Source organism: Psammomys obesus, unplaced genomic scaffold (genome assembly GCF_907164565.1).
Source record: "Psammomys obesus unplaced genomic scaffold, mPsaObe1.curated_primary_1811, whole genome shotgun sequence".
NCBI lineage: Eukaryota > Metazoa > Chordata > Mammalia > Rodentia > Muridae > Psammomys > Psammomys obesus.
The window spans coordinates 8,327,291-8,333,421 of NW_026592710.1; the positions used below are offsets into that span (position 1 = coordinate 8,327,291).

Genomic DNA, 6,131 nt, shown 5'->3' on the forward strand with positions numbered 1-6,131 from the left:
AGCGCTTTCCAAAGGGTCAAACACGTTTAATGTGAGACTACTCCCCCCCCCCGTTCCCCCCCCCCTCGCTTTCTCTCACCTGACATTTGAACAGAGAACAAATGCATCTTGAATGAGGTGGGCTGGGAAGAGCCTCTCAGAAGCCTCATGTGAGGGGGCCAATCACAGCTCAAATCACTTCCACCAGCATTCATTTTTAAAGCTAGGGCGGAGCTCAGCAGGTGGGCCACCCACCTGCCTAGTGTATGACAAGCCTGGGGCTGATCACCACACTGTGAGCATCATCAGAAATGCAGACTTTAGCTCATGTGAGGGAGCAGAGGAACAACAGCAGTTTGTGAAACTCCAAGAAGCCCAGAAATCATCACACTGTCCAAAAGCCACTTGCAGCCCAAGCTCATGGCAATGGCCTGGGAAAGGCAGGTGACAAGCAGAGTCCCCCCAACAGGTCCTGTCCCCAGGCCTACAGGATTGCCACCCCCAAGGAGCAAAGAGATAAGAGGGCTGGCCTGTGCTGCCCTGCCCCCCTCAGGAACACAGCCCACGTGGCCTTGTTCTTTATATTGTCTAACCCCTGACTAGAGAGGTGGGACAGATGGCTCTCCGCTCTGCAGAGGCACAGGTAGCATCTCAGAGTCTTCCATCAAAGAAGTAGGGACACCAGATGGGAGGAGAGGGGAAGGTATGTGGGATGGAGAGGATCCTCCTTCCTACAAAGATCTTAGCCCTGCCAGGACTGAGGAGCATCCTTAGGAGACAGTCCCAGGCAGCGGCTGTGACCACAGATTCAGGCTTTCATGCACTCCAGGTGCGCTGGCTGCATCTGGAAGTCTTCCACCGTGAGGATGGAAGCCAAGCATTTCCAGTTTCTTTCCAGCTCCAGGCTGGGTCTTCAGCTCTCCTAGTTCATCTATTCTGGGGACAGGGATGTCCCAGGCAGTTGTTTGCTGTGTTTCCTCTCCACCCCAGTAAGACTGGAGCTCAGTGTCCATTTCCCAGAAGACTGAACTGCGCTCAGGGTAGAAAGTGTCTGTCACAAATGCCAGTGGCAGAGCTGGCTGCTCCATCCTGACAGCCATCCTCCTGAAGGGCTTTCCCTGTCCTTGGAAGGTGAGATGGAGCCCTGTCAGAGAGATGTGAGGTGGACATTCTGCTGAGAAGGCTGAAAGACCAGGCTGAAGAGCCAAGTTCGTGACCCTGGCCTCAGCCCCTGCCCTTACCTCTAGATAAGCAGGCCTGGCCAGCTCCTCACTTAGCCACTGTCATTAGGACTGCAGTCACCCAGCCACAGTCCCCACAACCCTACTCTAATGAATCAACAGGTCATGTTCTGGAGCCCGGATGGGCTCACCCTTCACCACAGCCCAACTCACTTTGTGCCATATCCTCCAAGGGCCACCGTGAAGCTAGGCTGGGTGCGCTGGTGATGAGACAGTGAGGACCTGGGGTCCCCTCCAGCAGTTCTGCAGTCCCCCTCCTTACTGCGACAAAAACCCCTGAAGCAACCTAAGGAAGAAAGGCTTTATTTCAGCTCACAGTTCCAGGCAGTTTGTCATGCCTGGAAGGCACAGTGGCAGGCAGGCACGGCAGCTGGTCATATCCCTCTGACGTCAGGAAGCAGAGAGCGATGCATGCTGGTGTTCAGCGCCATTTCCTCTTCTTCAGTCCTGGGATATTCCCGACCACATTTAGGGTGGTCTTCCTTACTCAGTCAGAGCTTTCTAGAATCACACTCGGAGACACGCCCAGAGGTGTGATTCTGTGGTGACTCTAAATCCAGTAACCTTGAAAATGAAGGTTAACTAGCATGCCTCTCTCCTTCCTTCCCAGGAGGACCCTGTAATGCCAGCTTGCCCTGACACACTGGCCCCTGTTTGTCACAGGTTCTGTGGCTTGGTGGCTTGAGAGGCCCTTTCTGCCCAGAGGACCTGGTGCAGGGAGGCGCCCTAGCTGAGGACAAGCCTCTCTGAGTCAGGATCCCAGATCTGGGGCTAGTGCGCTTAGCTTCTTCCCCTGCTCAGGAAGAAAGTGGGTGGCCTAGAGGGTGTCAAAGCTGGAAGCTGAGAACGGCTGGGGTTTGAGCTTGGAAGATGCCACACGTCAAATGAGACAGCCCACCTGTTTTGTTTGGCCCGGTCCTGGTGGTGAGAGCGGAAGCCAAGGCCGTCCTACCCACCGTGAACTTGGGGGAGGGAGGGAAGCCCACCGACTAGTTAAATGAGGCAGCTGCTCCCTCCTGGGGCCTTCATTCTCAGATTCTCACCTGGGCCTGTGGGGGTGGGGGACTCGGGAAGGAGGCAGGTGACAATTCCCCCAGGAGAGGTGACAGCCCCGAGGTGGGAGCCGCCACCGCCACCTGAGAGTGGGTGAGGAGCAGGTTAGCTGGGTGAAAAGTTCGCTGCGAGGGGAGCTGTCTGTTTCCTTTGCTTAATTTATCCACTATTTGGCTAACCTCACTCTGAACCCAGGCCCCGAGACCCCTTGACTCTCTCCCCCGCCTCCCCACTGGGCTCCTGGGCCACCACTATCCCTCGGCCCGCCCGTGGCCAGTCAGGAACATGCTGGCCTTGAAGCAGCCTGGGGCCTAAGGCTGCCTGGGGGAGAGGCCCTGCTGCCTGGACAGCAGTTATTTATGGCCGAGGTCTTCTCCCCATCTTTAGCAACCAAAATAAAGTCCAGTTGCCACGAGGTCTGGGGCCTCAGAGGCCAGACATCCACCGAGGCCTATAAGATGTCCCACCCGCTGCCTTCACCAAAAACACAATGGCCCTGGAGATGGTGACCTTTCCTTCGTGGCCATCTGTCATCCCGGCCTAGGGCTGCAGCTGGACGCACGGGCCTGGTGTCAGACGGAAGGCCAGCCTCCTTCCCTCTGTGACTTCCATCTGTCCTCAGTCACTCGGAGCAGGCCTGTAGACCCGCGTTTTCGCAGTACCTGTCTCTCTCCCTCTCCACCTCGCCTTGTTTTCACCCTATTCTACTTATTTACAGTAGGTGGTGAGCGCGTGCATGCCGTACAGCACACGTGTGATGGGCAGGGAACAACTCGTGGGGACTGGTTTTCTTTCTGTCATGTGGGACCTTCCGATTGAATTCAGGGGGCTGGCCTTGACAGCTGTCGTCTGACCCTACGTCATCCTGTTGGCCCAGTCCCTGTTCTTTCTCACATGAAAGAGGGGTGCGTGCAGTCTTGGCAGTAGTGATCCTTCTTCATCCAGGCTGTGACAAGGCGACAAGCTGGGGAGCCGAGACAGCACCTTAGGTCTCCTCATTATTGTTGCAGCCTAGATCACCCTGCCCCTCTAGCCAGTGTGGTCAGCCCCGTACTCACCTTCTATGACAGCCCATCTCTGTGGCCAGCTTGACACAACTGGGAAGAGAGGATTGAAGAGCTGCGCTCATCACACTGGCCTGGGGTCATAGCTGTGGAGCATGTTTGTGATTGTGAACAGGTGTGAGAGGGCCCAGAGCACTGTGGGCAATGCCACCATCTCCTGGGCAGCTGGGCCTGGGCTGTGGAAGAAAGGTGGACATGAGCCAGGGAGCCGAATTCCTCTGTGGCCACTTGTTTCAATTCCTGCTGGAGCCCCTGCCGAGCCTCCCCCAGGGATGGACTGTGACCTGGAAGTGTGAGCCAAACGAACCTCTTCCTCCCCAAACTGGTCTTGGCCATGGTGTTTCTCCCAGTAATGAACAAACTAGGAACCTTCCTGTCTCCCATTTATTCTCCTGTAGTTGTCTCTGTGGCAGCTAGGCAGTCACATGCTCCCAGCAACCGGTAAAATAAAGACACAGAAAGGACAAACTGTCCTGTCCCCGCCACCTCCGGGCCTCCGAGGCCTTTCCTGCACTCCCTGCTCTGACTTGTGCGCGCACAGGTGCATGTGGTCAGAGCATGGCTTGTTGTGGTGGTAAAGAGGACCTCCCAGGCACGGGCACACACCTCTCTGTAGCCAACGAGCGATATCAAGAATGCTTTCTCTGTGTGTGTGTGTTTGTACATGTATGCGTGTATGCGTGCGTGTGCAGGCCAGAGGTCGACATTGGGTATTGTTTTAGTTAGGATTTCTATTGCTGTGAAGAGACACCATGACTGTAGCATCTCTTATAAGGAACACGTTTAATTGGGGCTGGCTTACAGTTCAGAGGTTTAGTCCAATTATCGTCATGGAGGGAAGCATGGCAGCCTGCAGGCAGACACGGTGCTGGAGAAGGAGCTGAGAGTTCTACATCCAGATCAGCTGGGTCTGGCTTGAGCTTCGGAAAACCCTGGTGACACACTTGTAATGCAAGTTTCGGTTTCTTAAAAAAAAACAACAACTCAGGTATGCTATATAAATACGGTTTGTTTTAATCCCCAGTGTGGGGTTTTAGTTGGGCCATAGTTTGTGTAGTGCAGGGCACAGCTTTTGCCAGCCGGTAGCGGCCTTCTACCCTGCTGCAGGGAGAGGGGCGTGGTCTAGGGCTCTGAGGATATAAACTGAGAGCCCAGAAAGAGAAGGCATGAGGTGGCCTGCGGTGTTGGCCTGTGGCATGGAGCAGTTTGGAGAGACCTGAGAGACAGATTGTGTGGCGGTTTGGAGCTTTGGGGTGCAGCGGCTTGGAGGAGAGTGCTGGCTGCATTTGCTGTTGACAGAGAATGGTATAGCCCCCGAAGACCCATCAGCTCTAAACAGCCTGGAGATATAAAAGCGTCTGTGCCCTCTCTCCCCACTAACCTTCTCTCTCCCACCTAGGGTTGGGGGGATTGGAGAAAAGGAGGTAGATTCGTAAATACCCCCAAATAAAATAAAATTAAAAAAAAAAAGAGTGCTACATACACTTCCTCCAATAAAGCCACACACCCCTAGTTTTGTCACTTCCGGTGGGCCTGTGGGGGGGGCCTATTTCCATCCAATCACTTTGCACCTTTTTTTGGAGACAGGCTCTTTCACCTAACCTGGAGTGCTTTGGCTAGGCTGGCTGGCCAGGGAAGCCCAGGGATCCTCCAGTCTCAGCTTCCTTGGCCCCGGGATTAACAGATGAGACCTCCCCCCCCCACTGCTGCTGGGGGACCCTTCATGCCTGAACAACAAGTCATCTCAGCCCCCCTCAATGGGCTTCTGAGATTTGAACTCACAGTTCTTCTGCCGGACTTAAAGGCATGCAGCACCATACCTAGCCAGGCATTCTTTTCCATAGCTGCGTGCTATTCCTAATCTGGATGAACTGAGGTTTCTGCTTGTTTTCTCTGCAGTGAGGTCAGAGTTTTAATCAGTCCTAAGCATAGGGCCCAGTCAGTGTCACGTGGGTGGCTGTGGTTCAAGATCCTCTTGCTAAATATCCCTAGCCCTTTAGGACCTCAGCCATATCAATCCCAAAGATAATCACTAGACCTGTTTTGAACTTCCTATGAATTGAACCGTTCTGAGAAGAGTCTTTTTGTCTCCAGTTCCTTTTGCTCAGTATTGTGTTTTGAGCTTTATCTGTACTGACGTGTACGGCAGGGACCCATCTGTCTTCAGCGCTGTGTAATGTTCCACTGAGGGAATCTTAACCAGAGCCTCTCTATACTACAAGAGGTAGAAATGTACACAGCTCTGTGCTCCCCTCAACAAACACAATGTGGCCATAACTCTTTCTGCAAACCTTTGTGTGTACTAGAGCTTTTGCGTCTAGAGACTGCACATGTCTGCCTGTGGACAAGAACAAAAGGTTTTTTTCTATGCTTTGTCCCAGAGGATTCTTTTTTTTTTTTTTTTTTTTTTTTTAAATTCTGGAAGATCATTCAGTAAAATTTGTGGAGCCATCATGGTCTGGGCTGAGTTGGAAAGGGCCTGTCCTGTGGGCAATGCTGAGCTACTGAGGGTTCCAAGCAGGGAGCCATGCATTTAGATCTGTATTCTGGAAGGCTGCAAGGAGGGCTGGAGGAAGGAGGGGACAGAGTGAGCGACCAGTTGCCTCATGGCCACCTCACCAGAGTCTTCAGTCATAGCAAGGTGACCCCATCTCAGTGTAGTATCAAAGAGAAGGCAGTTTCAGAGGTTCAAGTCTACAGTGACAAACAGTACTTCCTTTTCCTGGGGGACCTCTGCCCAATGGTCACTCCCTGACTCCTGGAGATCTCTGTCTGTCAGACAGGGGCCTCCAGC

The 6,131-nt window shown here is 53.6% G+C and overlaps 1 long non-coding RNA gene across 1 annotated transcript; it reads right to left on the reverse strand.

The window, feature by feature from the left end:
• Positions 1–3,339: 3,339 nt before the first annotated feature.
• Positions 3,340–5,186, reverse strand: LOC129682771 (uncharacterized). The gene is made up of 3 exons (XR_008721040.1): positions 5,120–5,186; positions 4,140–4,302; positions 3,340–3,513 (listed from the first exon to the last, which is right to left on the reverse strand). It is a non-coding gene; the product is annotated as an uncharacterized LOC129682771 (long non-coding RNA).
• Positions 5,187–6,131: the final 945 nt, after the last annotated feature.